This window comes from Neoarius graeffei, chromosome 22 (assembly GCF_027579695.1).
Source record: "Neoarius graeffei isolate fNeoGra1 chromosome 22, fNeoGra1.pri, whole genome shotgun sequence".
Lineage (NCBI taxonomy): Eukaryota > Metazoa > Chordata > Actinopteri > Siluriformes > Ariidae > Neoarius > Neoarius graeffei.
The window spans coordinates 27,611,536-27,629,112 of record NC_083590.1 but is presented as its reverse complement, the minus strand read 5'-3'; positions in this window follow the sequence as shown (position 1 = coordinate 27,629,112).

Below are 17,577 nucleotides of genomic sequence, written 5' to 3'. Positions count from 1 at the left end.
TTTTCAGGATTGTTTTAATGTTTTCTGAAGCAAATTTGATAGAAAATGAGGCCAAATTTGAATTAGAAAAGAATAATTTTGATGAAATTATGAAACCATGAAAGAAATTAAATATAATATTTGAAATGCCGATATGTTTGGGTCTTCTCTGAACGCCTAGAAGGCCCTGACGGTTCTCCTCTGATTTCTACAGTGTAGAACAATGCTGAAGACATTAACACTATGAAATAACATATGGAACAAATATGGAATTATGTGCTTTAAAAAGTGTTAAAGAAACCAACAAAAAAAGGTTCATAGTTTAGATTCTTCAAAGTAGCCACTGTTTATCCTCTTTTTTGTTTTCCTTTCCCCTTTTTTCTTCTTTTCCTTCCTTTTTAATTATTTATTTATTTATTTATTTATTTTGCTTAGAGGTTACAGGAATGAAAGACAGGACAAGAAAAAAGCGTCATAAAAAATTCAAAGGACAACTGTGATAACAGAAATTTAAAAAAAAAAAGCAATGACAAAAAAGACCAAAAGCAGGAAAGATAAACCAAAGACAGACCAAAAAACCCATGGAATATTTATACATTGATCATATTAATGCAAAAAGACAGCAAAAGAGAAAGCAAAACCCCATCATCCCCCAACCGCCAGCGAAGCACGCAGGCACTGATGCAGACACGGCAACCACCGATGATCGAGTTTTAAACTGAGAGACATTCCTGTAGAGACTAAATGTTTGTGCATCAGTGTGAGCAAACACAATGCTCACTGCTGGTTGTACAGTCACTTCCTTTGGATTCTGATTATATATCTTACTTCTTTTTACCCTATTTTTAATAAGTATGCAGTGTCCTCTTTTTTTATCTCTTTTTTTTAGGTTCACTCTTGTGGAGAAAATCCATTCGCACCATCTCCACTGGTGTCTCTGACAACTCTGTGCAATAACTATAGTTATAAATATAGATGTACTCACTCAGGCAATTTAATAGATACATGCCCATAGTTCATATTCAAAACCACTTGCAATTACTACATTGGAAATTAGTTTTAATCAGGAAATTTTAACAGGGCGAATGAAACAAATGCGACTGATGTGGAAGACTCAAAAGGCAGAATAAAGTTGATCAATTTGAGTGGGCAGACCAGAAATTTGGGTGGGCATTACCCACCCCTGCCCACTTCAAGATCCAGCCTTGATGAAATGGCTTATTTTAGTTAGCTAGCTAGTGTTCATCTATACTTGTGTAATTCTTATGCATATTTAATTGGAATCAAATCCAAGCTTCCAATCAAATCCAAGCTAATTTCTCAGCTGTCTATTTCTTTTTGAAAAGTAAATGAAGGTCAAGCTATACTACTTTTCTTTTTGATGGCATTCTGGCCAACAAATTCACAAAGCTAGTGATGCTGCTTGCATTCCCGTGTGCTGCTGACCTCCTCCTGTCTTGTGTTGGGTCCCACCAGTGTAAATCTCGTGGGAGCAGGCGGTTTTATCATTACTGTGAGTGGGAGCCAGAGTCAAAAAATAAACTGCAGGTCCCGGGGTTTAGCTAGTGCTAACCAGCAGGATGTTCACAGCTACACTTGCCCACACAGCTTCTCCACCTGCACACACCATCCTCTCTCTGCTACTAACTAGGGGATGGAGAAGGAGATGGCAGGTTTACAAGGGGGATGCAGTTTGGTCATCTTGTTAACAAGGGGTATGGCATCCCCTACCCCCCACCCACCCCCAAATTGCCTACGGCATCCATCCATCATCAGAAGTTAGTATGCTATATCAAGTTAAAAAATATATATTTTTTCTTTAACTGTATTTGGAGAAACGTATCTGAGTCTCAATCTTAATTTATAGCATTAGTCTTGTGTGCTCCTGAAGTGAAAAAGGAAGGGAAAATACATTTAAACATTCTTTTGCAGCTCCACTGAAAAACACCAACACACTGTCTAAAAGCAGCTTCTATTTATTTCATTTAACTTCCAGGCTTCTTCCAAAACATAACCACAGCATAATACCTCAGCAAGTTCAGATCATTATTAGGAACATTTCTGCATTGTTTTGTGAAAGGATATCGATGTGTACTTAGTGTAGATGTGTCAGTGTGTGTTACTAGTGGAAAATCCAATTTCGGTCAAAACCTACAAAACCATGACATTATTTTCATGCTTAATCAATGATTGTAAAAGATCAATCAAAATAGATAATTTATTTGATTCTATGAGTGCAGATAAACAGTTAATTAGTATTTAATGAATGTTGAATTAATTAAGGAATTGCAAGAATAATTATAATATGCTTTATTGTCTTTTGTTTCCGACTTGACTTTGACGCTTTCATTGTTTTGACATTTACCTCAATAAAGCAAGTGATTCAACAGCTCATTAGCAACTACTTGCAAACAGAGGTTGTAAACAAGCCTCTGCAGACTTGGCCTTCTCTATAATAATAATAATAATAATAATAATAATTTCTATAACACCTTTCAACATCCCAAGGTCGCTTTATGGGGGGGCTAAGCAAAAGACTAAGCAGTACGAGAAGAAGAGAAATGTTCATGGGAGAGACAAGTCTTCAACTGAGATTTGAAAGTAGAGAAAGAAGAGCAGCCATGGACAGATTGAGGGAGAGAATTCCAGAGTTTGGGGGCAATGGTACTGAAGGACCTGCATGGACATGGTGGAAAGCCTGGTGTGTGGGACAGCAAGGAGGTTGTAGTTAGAAGACTTTAGTCAAGCTACAAGCAAGATTTTAAATTTAATAGTGGAACTCCTCACATGCAAAGTGTGCAGAGTGACTCCATACTTAAGAGATTGACCGCGAGTTAGCCTCGTGGTTAGCATGTCCGCTTCTTGACTGGAAGATTGCGAGTTCTACTCGTGATCAGGTCATACCAAAGACCATCATAATAAATGGTACCTACTACCATCTGGCAAGGCACGCTGCAATACAGATGCGAATAGGGAAGTTAAATTCTCGCAGTTACCAGTGGACTAGCCCCCCCACTGTAACCCTAGCTGTATAGGCGAGAGGCCGAGGGCTATCGAAACGGATAAGACCAGAGTCTGGTGTGAGAGGGACTTTGACTTTATCAACCTGATTTTTGATGGATTTTCCAACCATACAACATCCATACATACAAATGAAGTTTGTGTACCACCACAGGGAACCCAACCGTAAGTGCAAGGCAACATATCTCATCAGCACTTGACCACCAGATGATTCATTTGTATCTTTATTTACAAAAGATAGATGGGCTTTTATCCAGCAGTTATTTTTTATTTGCTTTTTAAAAAATAACGTGGGATTATTTACAAACACTGTGGCAGCCCTTGGCATTAAAAACAACAGCAGAGAGTCTCTGGCAGGTGCATATGCATTTTATTCCTGTTCAACACAAGTACAGCATCGAATACCAGACATCACACACCATAAACCATGAAAACTAAAGAAAACAAAAGGAAAAATAATTAACGTAACATGGTTGTAAAGAAATGCACAATTTCACAGAGTAATGTTTACAGACTAGGCTCTGAACGCTACACACCTTGCTCCACTCAACCTCTACAAGTTAGCCAAATGTTCACCATTAGCCTCTGCACTTAAAGTCTTGTGCTAAACCTCAGTTCAACCAATGCACTGAACACAAACAAAACAGTGCACACAAACTTTACATTGTGCATGAATGACATATAAAGATGACAGACAGCAAAGCTTTATAACATACCATGCTAAAACTCTGATGGAGTCATGTGGTGAATATAAACACAGCAGTGCACATCTGTAGCATAACAAATACAGCTTCCTGGGCTGACAGCTCTGCCCGGAACATGAATAATGAGTGACAGCTCTGGCTGTCACTTACAAACACACTTTACACTCATAAGGAGCTCTGCTTTTAGCCAGTGTCTATATATCAGTTCTGTCCTGTTTTATATATATCTCATCTCATCTCATTATCTGTAGCCGCTTTATCCTGTTCTACAGGGTCGCAGGCAAGCTGGAGCCTATCCCAGCTGACTACGGGCGAAAGGCGGGATACACCCTGGACAAGTCGCCAGGTCATCACAGGGCTGACACATAGACACAGACAACCATTCACACTCACACCTACGGTCAATTTAGAGTCACCAGTTAACCTAACCTGCATGACTTTGGACTGTGGAGGAAACCGGAGCACCCGGAGGAAACCCACACGGACACGGGGAGAACATGCAAACTCCACACAGAAAGGCCCTCGCTGGCCACAGGGCTCGAACCCGGACCTTCTTGCTGTGAGGCGACAGCGCTAACCACTACACCACTGTGCCGCCCGTTTTAAAAAAAAAAAATCTCCTTCTCACCCCCGGCGGGGGGGTGGTATCCATGTCATCCTCAAGCTCGGGTCCTCTACCAGAGGCCTGGGAGTTTGAGGGTTCTGCGCAGTATCTTCGATGTTCCTAGGACTGCGCTCTTCTGGACTGAGGCTTCAGATGTTGTTCCTGGGATTTGCTGGAACCACTCTCCCAGTTTGGGGGTTACTGCCCCAAGTGCCCCCACTACCACAGGGACCACACAACCCTTGACCTTCCACATCCATTCCAGCTGCTCTTTCAACCCTTGATACTTCTCAAGTTTCTCATGTTCCTTCTTCCTGATGTTGGCGTCAGCTGGGATCACCACATCTATCACCACCACCCTCTTCTGCTCTTTGTCCACCACCACTATGTCCGGTTGGTTAGCCAGGATCTGTTTGTCAGTCTGGAAGCTGAAGTCCCACAGAACCTTGGCCCTGTTGTTCTCAGCCACCTTCTGTGGTATGGCCCATTGTGACTTGGGTACTTCTATTCCATACTGGTTGCAGATGTTCCTGTATACTATCCCAGCCACTTGGTTGTGCCTCTCCATGTACGCTGATCCAGCTAGCATCTTACACCCTGCTACTATGTGCTGGACTGTTTCAGGGGCTTCTTTGCACAGTCTGCATCTTGGGTCTGATCTACTCTGGTAGATCCTGGCCTCTATGGCTCTTGTGCTTATGGCCTGTTCTTGTGCTGCCATGATTAGTGCCTCTGTGCTGTCTGTCAGTCCTGCATTATCCAGCCACTGGTAGGATTTCTTGATATCAGCCACTTCCTCTATCTGATGGTGGTACATGCCATGTAGGGGTTTGTCCCTCCAGGTTGTCTGTTCCTCCTCCTCCTCTGCACTCTCATCAGGGTTCTGCTGCCTGAGACATTCACTTAGCAGTTCATCCTTTGGGGCTATCTTTCTGATGTATTCTCGGATTTTCGATGTTTCATCCTGGACCGTGGTCTTGATGCTCACTAGCCCTCGGCCTCCCTCTTTCCGGTTAGTGTATAGTCTCAGGGTGCTGGACTTGGGGTGGAACCCTCCATGCATGGTGAGGAGCTTTCTAGTCTTGATATCTGTGGCTTCTATCTCCTCCTTTGGCCAGTTTATGATACCAGCGGGGTATCTGATGACTGGTAGTGCGTACATGTTGATGGCTCGGACCTTGTTCTTACCATTCAGCTGACTTTTCAGGACCTGCCTTACTCTCTGGAGGTATTTGGCTGTGGTTGACTTCCTTGTGGCCTCTTCATGGTTTCCATTAGCCTGTGGGATGCCAAGGTACTTGTAGCTGTCTTGGATATCACCTATGTTGCCCTCTGGTAGGTCAATCCCCTCAGTCCGGATCATCTTGCCTCTCTTTGAGACCATCCGGCCACACTTGTCCAATCCGAATGACATCCCTATGTCATCGCTGTAGATCCGGGTGGTGTGGATCAGCGAGTCTATTTCTCACTCATTCCTGGCATACAGCTTGATGTCATCCATGTAGAGCAGGTGGCTGATTGTTGCCCCACTACGGAATCGGTACCCGTAGCCGCTCTTCGTGATGATCTGACTGAGGGGGTTCAGGCCTATGCAGAACAGCAGTGGTGATAGCGCATCTCCTTGGTATATGCCGCACTTGATGTTGACTTGGGCAATGGGTTTTGAGTTGGCCTCTAAGGTTGTCTTCCACATTTCCATTGAGTTCTGGATGAAGGTCCTTAGGTTCCTGTTGATCTTATACAGTTCCAGACATTCCAGTATCCATGTGTGTGGTATTGAGTCATAGACTTTCTTGTAGTCAATCCAGGCAGTGCACAGGTTGGTCTGTCTTTTCTTACAGTCTCGGGCGACTGTTCTATCAACCAGTAGCTGGTGCTTGGCTCCTCTGGTGTTACTGCCAATTCCTTTCTGTGCCTTGCTCATGTATTGAGCTACATGCTTACTCATTTTTGCCGCAATGATGCCTGACAGGGCCTTCCATGTTGTGCAGAGACAGGTAATTGGCCGGTAGTTGGATGGGATGGGTCCCTTCTGGGGGTCCTTCATGATTAGGACTGTCCTGCCTTGGGTTAGCCATTCTGGGTGGGTCCCATCCCTCAGCAGCTGGTTCATCTGTGCTGCTAGGCATTCATGGAGTGCAGTTAGCTTCTTCAGCCAGTACGTATGGATCATATCGGGGCCTGGTGCTTTATATATATATAAAAACGGGACAGAACTGATAGCCATTGTAGCTCAGAGAGGATGGGGGTGATGTGAGCAGAGTGTTTAGTACAAGTTAGAACTGAATATAATGTAGCACCATTTGACGGTGGCTGTTGCTGCCTTTATGTGAAAGCATCTCTGCTACTGTGTTGGACTAACGTTACTGCTTGACTGCCCCATTTTAGTTAATGGCTACAGATAAAAAGCTTGTTCATCATTCAGCAAGCCCCGCCCACTATCAACAGGGCAAATAACATGAGAGAGGGTTAACACTAGCTAGTTCATCGCTCAGCAAGCAAGCCCTGCTATCAACAGAGCAATGAACATCGCATGTCACTTCCTTCTCTGGCTGTAGTCTTGCCAAATGATGATTGAAGTTCGAGGTTGTCCCCGTTGTCTCCTCGATAGTTCTTCTACATATGGGACACATAGCAGTGCATTTTTTTCCCAGTGCACGAGAAGTCTGTATAAGCAAAGTGGACAATCCTAGTGGCTTCTCTCCAGGCATTTTACCGCCATTAACATTAGTTTGTTCCTGAACATGACATATGAACAGGTGAATGTGCATTCTCTTGCACAAAATTAGTATAAAAATTAATATAGATATAAATATCTTTTGCCAAATTATTATGGCATGTTACAGAAAAATAAAGAAAAAATCTGAGCCCTTGTATCCAATTTACGAGTCCAAATGCAGTTAATGCATGAGTCCAAGTCCGAGTCCGAGTCACCAGTGCTTAAGTCCCAAGTCAAGTCCCAAGTCCTTAAAATTAGGGCACGAGTCGGACTCGAGGATTACAAGTCTGACTATTATCAGTCATAAATAGTTAATAAGAATGTCAGTTCATCCAGTAATCACATTTAACAGTTATTTAGCTACAGAGATGCACTATTCTATGCATTTACATGTATGCTGCAGTGCCTTCGATTACAGTCTCCCTGAATAGCTAAGACTGATAAATGAAGCTCTCACCTTGTCTGCTCAGCTCTGTCCTACACTATACCGTAACAAGGCAGGACAAGAGACAAGCAAAGTGGCTGCATTTCTTAATTTTGTAGCAATAACAATGTAAAGGAGGTCTATCCTGCTCTCATTAAAACCAGAAATATCCATAAATAGCAGCTAGAACAGGCTGCTGCTCCTCTGTGACACAAGCTAGTATAATGAATATAGACTAGCATTAATCAAGTTCAATACCTGCCACTGATGTATATCCTTTTTAATGAATTTCTAGGCCATCACAAAATTCTTCTTGAGATATTTATAAGGAAATATTCATAAGAAATAGCTCTGATTTAGGGCAGCATGGTGGTGCAGTGGTTAACACTGTCAGCTCACAGCACTGTTCTGGGTTCGAATCTCGCAGCCAACTGGTGCCTTTCTGTGTGCAGTTTGTATGTTCTTCTCATGCCTGCATGGGCTCTCTCTGGGTGCTCTGGTTTCCTCCCACAGTCCAAAGACATGTGGATTAGGTCAACTGGCTACTCTAAATTGCCCTTGAGTGTGAATATAAATGTGAATGGTAGTTCATGTCTGTGTTTGCTCTGAGATAAATTGAAGACCTGCTCAGGGTGGACCCCATCTCTCACCCAAAGTCAGCTGGGATTGGATCCAGCTTCCACCATGACCCTGACGGATAAGCTTTATGCATGGATAGGCTTGGGTTTGAGTTCAACTCTGAAGAATGACATGTTTTCAATAACTGTGCTCACTTTTGGAGTTCAACTTCAATTGTTTAGTTTTGGTAGGCAGCGACCTCTGGAGACTCAGATTTCTGTTCTTGGCTGTCATAGCCCATCAGCCTCAAGGTTCGGTGTGTAGTCCATTCTGAGATGCTTTTCTCTTTGCCAGAGTTGTAAAGAGTGGTTAATTGAGTTACCATTCGTGTTAATCTCATTAATAATGCATTAGTAATAAAATTGCTGCTCACTGGATTATTTTTTGTTTGTTTGTTTTTCACATTTTCTGTGTAAACTGTTCCTGTAGAAAAAAAATCACAGTTTCTGAAATACTCAAAAAAAAAATCCCATCCGGCACCAGCAACCATGCCATGGTCAAAGTCACTGAGATCACATTTTCCCACATTCTGATGTTTGATATGAACATTAAAATTCACTGAAGTTCTTGATCTGAATCTGCATGATTTTATGCATTGTGCTGCAACCAGATGATTACAGTGGTGCTTGAAAGTTTGTGAACCCTTGAGAATTTTCTATATTTCTGCATAAATATGACCTAAAACATCATCAGATTTTCACACAAGTCCTAAAAGTAGATAAAGAGAACCCAGTTAAACAAATGAGACAAAATACTATACTTGGTCATTTATTTATTGAGGAAAATGATCCAATATTACATATCTGTGAGAGGCAAAAGTATGTGAACCTCTAGGATTAGCAGTTAATTTGAAGGTGAAATTAGAGTCAGGTGTTTTCAATCAATGGGATGACAATCAGATGTGAGTGGGCACCCTGTGTTATTTAAAGAACAGGGATCTTCACAACACATGTTTGTGGAAGTGTATCATGGCACGAACAAAGGAGATTTCTGAGGACCTCAGAAAAAGCGCTGTTGATGCTCATCAGGCTGGAAAAGGTTATTAAACCATCTCTAAAGAGTTTGGACTCCACCAATCCACAGTCAGACAGATTGTGTACAAATGGAGGAAATTCAAGAACATTGTTACCCTCCCCGGGAGTGTTTGACCAACAAAGATCACTCCAAGAGCAAGGCGTGTAATATTCGGTGAGGTCACAAAGGACCCCAGAGTAACTTTTAAGCAACTGAAGGCCTCTCTCACATTGGCTAATGTTCATGAGTCCACCACCAGGAGAACACTGAACAACAATGGTGTGCATGGCAGGGTTGCAAGGAGAAAGCCACTGCTCTCCAAAACGAACATTGCTGCTCATCTGCAGTTTGCTAAAGATCATGTGGACAAGCCAGAAGGCTACTGGAAAAATGTTTTGTGGACTGATGAGACCAAAATAGAACTTTTTGGTTTAAATGAGAAGCGTTATGTTTGGAGAAAGGAAAACACTGCATTCCAGCATAAGAACCTTGTCCCATCTGTGAAACATGGCGGTGGTAGTATCATGGTTTGGGCCTGTTTTGCTGCATCTGGGCCAGGACGGTTTGCCATCACTGATGGAACAATGAATTCTGAATTATACCAGCAAATTCTAAAGGAAAATGTCAGGACGTCTGTCCATGAACTGAATCTCAAGAGAAGGTGGGTCATGCAGCAAGACAACGACCCTAAGCACACAAGTTGTTCTACCAAAGAATGGTTAAAGAAAAATAAAGTCAATGTTTTGGAATGACCAAGTCAAAGTCCTGACCTTAATCCACTGGAAATGTTGTGGAAGGACCTGAAGCGAGCAGTTCATGTGAGGAAACCCACCAACATCCCAGAGTTGAAGCTGTTCTGTACGGAGGAATGGGCTAAAATTCCTCCAAGCCGGTGTGCAGGACTGATCAATAGTTACCGGAAACGTTTAGTTGCAGTTATTGCTGCACAAGGGGGTCACACCAGATATTGAAAGCAAAGGTTCACATACTTTTGCTGCTCACAGATATATAATATTGGATAATTTTCATCAATATATAAATGACCAAGTATAATATTTTTGTCTCATTTGTTTAACTGGGTTCTCTTTATCTACTTTTAGGACTTGTGTGAAAATCTGATGATGTTTTAGGTCATATTTATGCAGAAATATAGAAAATTCTAAAGGGTTCACAAACTTTCAAGCACTACTGTAGCTAATTGGATAATTGCATTTAAGGAGGAGGAGCAGAATGAACAAATAATTAGTTATGTTGTTATCCTACAGTGGTTTAAAAGGGTGCACATGCTGTATATGGCTGGTGTACATGATAAGTCAGTGAGTGTAGCTACAAGTTAGGTATGCATAATAAAGTGGCAACTGACTGTTTGTGTGATAATGAGTGCATGGACCCTTGTAGGTATATTTGTGTCAGTTCATGTACAAATCTCTCCACGCCTCAGCATGTGGCTGTATGTACACCCAGAATTCATGTGTTCTCTCACTGGGATGTAACACCATCTGATCATTTTGTATATGCGAAGTAAAAGTGTTTTTGTAGTATCTATGCCACTTGCATGATTTATTGCGTCCCCCTTTTGGGGAGTCCTTTGAAACCACTTTGAGATCTTCATGGATTAAGTATTACTTTTTTGTTAGTAGGCCACAGAACATCTTAGCACTTTCTACATTCATATTTAATTCACATTTACGTTTATTCATTTGGCAGATGCTTTCATCCAAAGTGGCTTAAAGTGAGGCAAAATAAAACCCATGTATGGAGCTGTGAAAGTTGAGGACATGATGTCACTAGCATGGGAAGCTTGAGATATAAGTCTTTCGATTACGTTCATTATGTCTTATATTGAATATTGTTAGTTTTTTCTTTTTTATCAGACATCTAATTTTTTTAGCAGACATCTAATTTTTGACAGTAGAAGGCGTGACCGACCTGTCAATCCAGACAGGAAGGCCACGCCTTCGGAAACATCAGCTGATAAAAGATGCGTCACCAATAACATCCGGTGACACTCTGAGGAAGACGACAGTCGTATGTCGAAACATGTCAGGTAAACAAACCTAAAAAATTAGATGTCTGATAAAAAAGAAAAAACTAACAATATTGAGATATAAGTGTTGTGTCTGCCCAAATTTGACAATGTTCCAATGAGTAATTTTGATCTGAATGAATTAAATAATAATGTTAGCTTGAATTTATTTCAGTAAATATGATGTTTAATGAATAAGGAATGAAATCCTGGCTAAGGCAACTTTGCAGGGGTGTGTACAAATGCTGATATTCCTTTCATTTGTATAATAATAAATACACTTTAATTGTCATAGTACTTATTTTATTTCAATGTGGACTAATAAAACACACACACACACACACTGCAATCTCCCAAGTTTAAAATATATTAACTTACAATCATTACTATAATTTCTTAGTGTCATAGAACACTTACATGACATTTTGGTTTTTATAATTTTGCTCATTTCCTTGCTGATAACATTGTGCCCTGTGACTTTCTGCTGTGTTAAAGATGATTTTGGAAAGCCACACTGTCAAGTTGATTTGAAGCCCAATCATTTTGGAGTAATGGGGTTATAAAAGAGTTTCTCATGTTACTTTTAATTGTGGTATTTTCATATAATTTTATTAAAGGAATAATGGCTGTGACAATGAAACTGACCCATTTCAAAATGATGTGTTGCCGCGGAGATTTCGGATTACTGAAGGTAAGAGATAACGAGCGTATCGAGCCGCCTCCATTTAGTTCAGGTCATTACTTTGTATCTGCAGCTCTGAGATTCATGCCATGTTGGACTAAACAACCTTCAGAGTGTATCTCTCCTCTGTAAGAAGCCAGTAGTCCAACTCAGGATATTTTATGGACTGTTATGCATTTCTGTGGATTTACATAATGTCCTTTTGGACTAGACAAGTTGGAAGATATGTTAAGTAGGTTTGGCTGCCAAGTGAATGTAAAAGAGTGATGTCCTTGATTGGCCAATCTGCTGTTGAAGTGATTAGTTTCCTCAACAAATTATATATATATATATATATATATATATATATATATATATATATATATATATATATATATATATGGACACGAGTGTTTTACTGGCAAATACACCACTCGTATTTTTCATAAGAGTTACATCCAGGACATAGAGAACTAAAACCATGACATAAATCTCTGTCTGTCACTCATGAGGAAATTGATGAATTGTTTTGATAAATTTGGGTACTTTTTGTTTGTGAATGTGTCTATATAATAAAAAGAAAATTACATGTTGGCTTGAAGATATTAAGTTTATCTTATCATGTTGCAAAACTTGCATTTTTCATATGAAATCGTACATTACGGATCTGAGTGACATATTTAAATAATACTGGCTGGCATTGAGTGGTATATCAGATATATTCCATTCAGCTAGCATGATATTGAATGAGTCGAAGATGATATATATATATCTGATATATCCACTCAAGGAAGTGTTCAGCAAAGGCAAAGCCAGCAGCCTCCACCCGCACTGTCCCTATGACTGCTCCATTTACCTCCTCCCAGGCATGACCCCTCCATGCAACAGAATCTATCCACTGTCCGTTGCGGAACAAAGGGCCATGGAAGAATATGTTCAGGAGGCTCTGAAACAAGGTATATATACCCATCCATGTCTCCAGTCTCTGCCAGCTTCATCTTCATGGAGAAGAAAAGGAGGGAGGGGGTTTGCACCCCTGTATTGACTATAGTGGGTTGAATTAAATCACAGTCAAGTATACATATCCACTTCCACTTGTACCATCAGCACTAGAACAACTTAAGGAGGCCCGTATCTTCACAAAATTAGACCTAAGAAGAACATACAATCTGGTTCATATCTGAGAAGGTGACAAGTGGAAGACAGCCTTTAGCACCACGTCTGGGCATTTTGAGTACTGTGTGATGCCATATGGCCTTTCTTGCATGCCCAGCATCTTCCAGTGCCTGATAAATGATGTCTTACACAACATGTTCGGATGATATGCCATCGCCTATATTGGTGATTGTGGCAGCAAGGGCATGGTCAAGCATCAGGTTGTGACCGGAGGGTGGAGTCAGGGAAGGTAAGTGGCAGAATCACCGCACCTGATGTCAGTTAATGTGTGTTTTGTGTGTCTTCCCCAGTGACTGCACCCTATATAAGGGGAGAGAGAGGGCAGAGGAAGGGAGCTCTCTCCCCAACCAGACGCCTTGTGTGTGCGCGTGTGTGTGTGGCTGGGAGAGTGGAAAATAAGTACACTGAAAAGTGGAAAATAAAAGAGTTTTGTTGAACTCAGTTCTGGCCTGCTGTCCTTCTGTGCTTCACCCACCCGTCAGAATTGCTACAGTGGTGCCGAAACCCGGGATCGGAGCACAGAGAAGAACAGCCCCATGGAGTCCTCCCCCTTCGCGGACCTGGTCCATGCCCTCACCACGGCCCAGCAGAGCCAGCACCAGGCATTAATCACCCTCCGGAAGGAGCAGGAGCAAAGGTTCAAGACCCTGGTGCTGGCGCAGCAGGAAGATCATCAGACGTTCCGGCACCTCCTCGCGTCGGCGGGGTCCACCACCTCCACCACCGCAGGCCCTCCCCACCTCACCCTAATGAAGATGGGCCCACACGACGACCCCGAGGCCTTCCTCATGCTCTTTGAGCAGGCAGCAGAGGCCTCGGGCTGGCCGGTGGAACAGCGCACGGCGCGCCTCCTTCCCCTGCTAACAGGCAAGGCGCAGCTGGCCGTGCTACAGCTCCCCACCGACAGCCGGCTGGTCTACACGGACCTCTGCCAGGCCATCCTCCAGTATGTGGGGCGCACCCCCGAACAACATCAACAGCGCTTCCGTGCTCTGCACCTGGAGGAAGTCGGCCAGCCGTTCGCATTTGGCCAGCAACTCCGGGACACCTGCTGGCAGTGGCTGAGGGCTGACAACCGCGATGCAGAGGGAATCATCGATCTGGTGGTACTGGAACAGTTCATCGCCAGACTACCTGAAGGGACTGCAGAGTGGGTCCAGTGCCATCGCCCGGTGTCGCTGGATCAGGCCATCGAGCTGGCGGAGGACCATTTGGCGGCTGTTCCGATGGCAGGACAGCAGATCCCCTCTTCTCCCCTCTCCTCTCTCTCTCCCCCTCCCCTTCTGTGTCTCGTCCTTGCCCCGTTCCCCCACCGCAGAGGCAGGGGCCAGCTCCACCCCAGCTGGCCCGCCACACCCACGGTGCCCTCCCATTTCCCGCTTCCGTGTCTGTCTCTTCCCCCCCTCAGGTGAGTGAGCCCCAGAGTACCGGTGCAGAGAGAAAGCCTGGGCCGGTTTGCTGGCACTGCAGGGAGCCGGGGCACCTCCAGCAGCAGTGCTCGGCAATGGAGGTGGGCGCGGTGGTCCGGATCCCCGACATGCCAGGAGCCGCCCTCGATCGGGCCGGAGCGTATCGCATACAGTGGGGCAAAAAAGTATTTAGTCAGTCACCAATTGTGCAAGTTCTCCCACTTAAAAAGATGAGAGAGGCCTGTAATTTTCATCATTGGCACACTTCAACTATGAGAGACAAAATGAGAAAAAAATCCAGAAAATCACATTGTCTGATTTTTAAAGAATTTATTTGCAAATTATGGTGGAAAATAAGTATTTGGTCAATAACAAAAGTTCATCTCAATACTTTGTTATATACCCTTTGTTGGCAATGACAGAGGTCAAACGTTTTCTGTAAGTCTTCACAAGGTTTTCACACACTGTTGCTGGTATTTTGGCCCATTCCTCCATGCAGATCTCCTTTAGAGCAGTGATGTTTTGGGACTGTCGCTGGGCAACATGGACTTTCAACTCCCTCCAAAGATTTTCTATGGGGTTGAGATCTGGAGACTGGCTAGGCCACTCCAGGACCTTGAAATGCTTTTTACGAAGCCACTCCTTCATTGCCCGGGCGGTGTGTTTGGGATCAATGTCATGCTGAAAGACCCAGGCACGTTTCATCTTCAACGCCCTTGCTGATGGAAGGAGGTTTTCACTCAAAATCTCACGATATATGGCCCCATTCATTCTTTCCTTTACACGGATCAGCCGTCCTGGTCCCTTTGCAGAAAAACAGCCCCAAAGCATGATGTTTCCACCCCCATGCTTCACAGTCGGTATGGTGTTCTTTGGATGCAACTCAGCATTCTTTCTCCTCCAAACACAACAAGTTGAGTTTTTACCAAAAAGTTCTATTTTGGTTTCATCTGACCATATGACATTCTCCCAGTCCTCTTCTGGATCATCCAAATGCTCTCTAGCAAACTTCAGACGGGCCTGGACATGTACTGGCTTAAGCAGGGGGACACGTCTGGCACTGCAGGATTTGAGTCCCTGGCGGCGTAGTGTGTTACTGATGGTAGTCTTTGTTACTTTGGTCCCAGCTCTCTGCAGGTCATTCACTAGGTCCCCCCGTGTGGTTATGGGATTTTTGCTCACCGTTCTTGTGATCATTTTGACCCCACGGGGTGAGATCTTGCGTGGAGCCCCAGATCAAGGGAGATTATCAGTGGTCTTGTATGTCTTCCATTTTCTAATAATTGCTCCCACAGTTGATTTCTGCACACCAAGCTGCTTACCTATTGCAGATTCAGTCTTCCTAGCCTGGTGCAGGTCTACAATTTTGTTTCTGGTGTCCTTTGACAGCTCTTTGGTCTTGGCCATAGTGGAGTTTGGAGTGTGACTGTTTGAGGTTGTGGACAGGTGTCTTTTATACTGATAACAAGTTCAAACAGGTGCCATTAATACAGGTAACGAGTGGAGGACAGAGGAGCCTCTTAAAGAAGTTGTTACAGGTCTGTGAGAGCCAGAAATCTTGCTTGTTTGTAGGTGACCAAATACTTATTTTACAGAGGAATTTACCAATTAATTCATTAAAAATCCTACAATGTGATTTCCTGGATTCTTTCCCCCCATTCTGTCTCTCATAGTTGAGGTATACCTATGATGAAAATTACAGGCCTCTCTCATCTTTTTAAGTGGGAGAACTTGCACAATTGGTGGCTGACTAAATACTTTTTTGCCCCACTGTACCGCTGAGTGTCCAAGGGGATACATATCAGGCATTGGTGAACTCTGGCTGTAATCAGACCTCAATCCACCAAAACGTGGTGCAAGACGAGGCATTGGGGAGAGCACGATTGGTGAAGGTGTTGTGTGTGCACAGGGATGTTCACAACTACCCTTTAGTGTCAGTCCACATTCTTTTTCGAGGGGAAAAATTTAGTGTAAAGGCGGCGGTTAATCCTCGCCTTACCCACTCGATAATTTTGGGGACTGATTGGCCAGGATTTCAGGAGTTAATGAGGCATTTATTGAAGAGTGGGTCCTGCCGTAGTTCAGCAGGGGGAGGTCCCGGTGTGGCATTGGCGGGAGCAGCTGTCACAGAGCCATCTACGTCATCTCCGCGTCAGAGCGAGGAGCCACAGGCTCCTCCTCCCTCTCTCGGGGAATCCTTTACGGATTTCCCGTTAGAGCAGTCGTGAGATGAGACTCTGCGGCATGCGTTTGACCAAGTGAGAGTAATCGATGGTCAAATGCTCCAGCCAAACGCCACCCCGTCCTTCCCCTATTTCTCCATTATGAGAGATAGATTATACTGAGTGACGCAGGACACTCAGACTAAGGAGCCGATTACACAGCTTTTGATTCCAAAGAGCCGCTGGGAATTGGTATTCCAGGTGGCTCACTTTAATCCCATGGCTGGACACTTGGGGCAGGATAAGACACTAGCCCGAATAATGGCCCGGTTCTATTGGCCAGGGATTCACGGCGATGTCCATAGGTGGTGTATGGCATGCCGCGAATGCCAGTTAGTAAATCCAGCGGCCATTCCAAAAGCGCCTTTGCGCCCTCTACCATTAATCGAGACCCCGTTCGAAAGAATTGGGATGGATCTCGTCGGGCCATTAGATCGGTCAACACGAGGGTATCGCTTTATTTTAGTTCTGGTGGACTATGTAACGCAATACCCGGAAGCAGTGCCTCTTCGCAATATCTCAGCATGCAGTATTGCGGAGGCGCTCTTCCGTGTCATCTCCCGAGTTGGAATCCCCAAAGAGATTCTGACTGATCAAGGCACCTCGTTTATGTCATGCACACTGAGCGAACTGTTTGGGTTATTGGGAATTAAACCGATCCGCACCAGCATTTATCACCCACAAACGGATGGTTTAGTCAAACGGTTCAATCGCACACACAAGAATATAATTAAAAAATTTGTTTGCGAGGACGCACACAATTGGGATAAATGGCTCGAACCCCTGTTATTTGCAGTGCGAGAGGTCCCACAAGCCTCCACAGGGTTCTTCCCATTCGAATTATTATATGGGCGTAAGCCATGCAGCATCCTAGATGCACTGCAAGAAAATTGGGAGGAGGGACCTTCCCCCAGCAAAAATGAAATTCAATACGTTATTGACCTGCGTGCAAAACTCCACACACTCACACACTTAACCTAGGAGAATTTGAGGCAGGCCC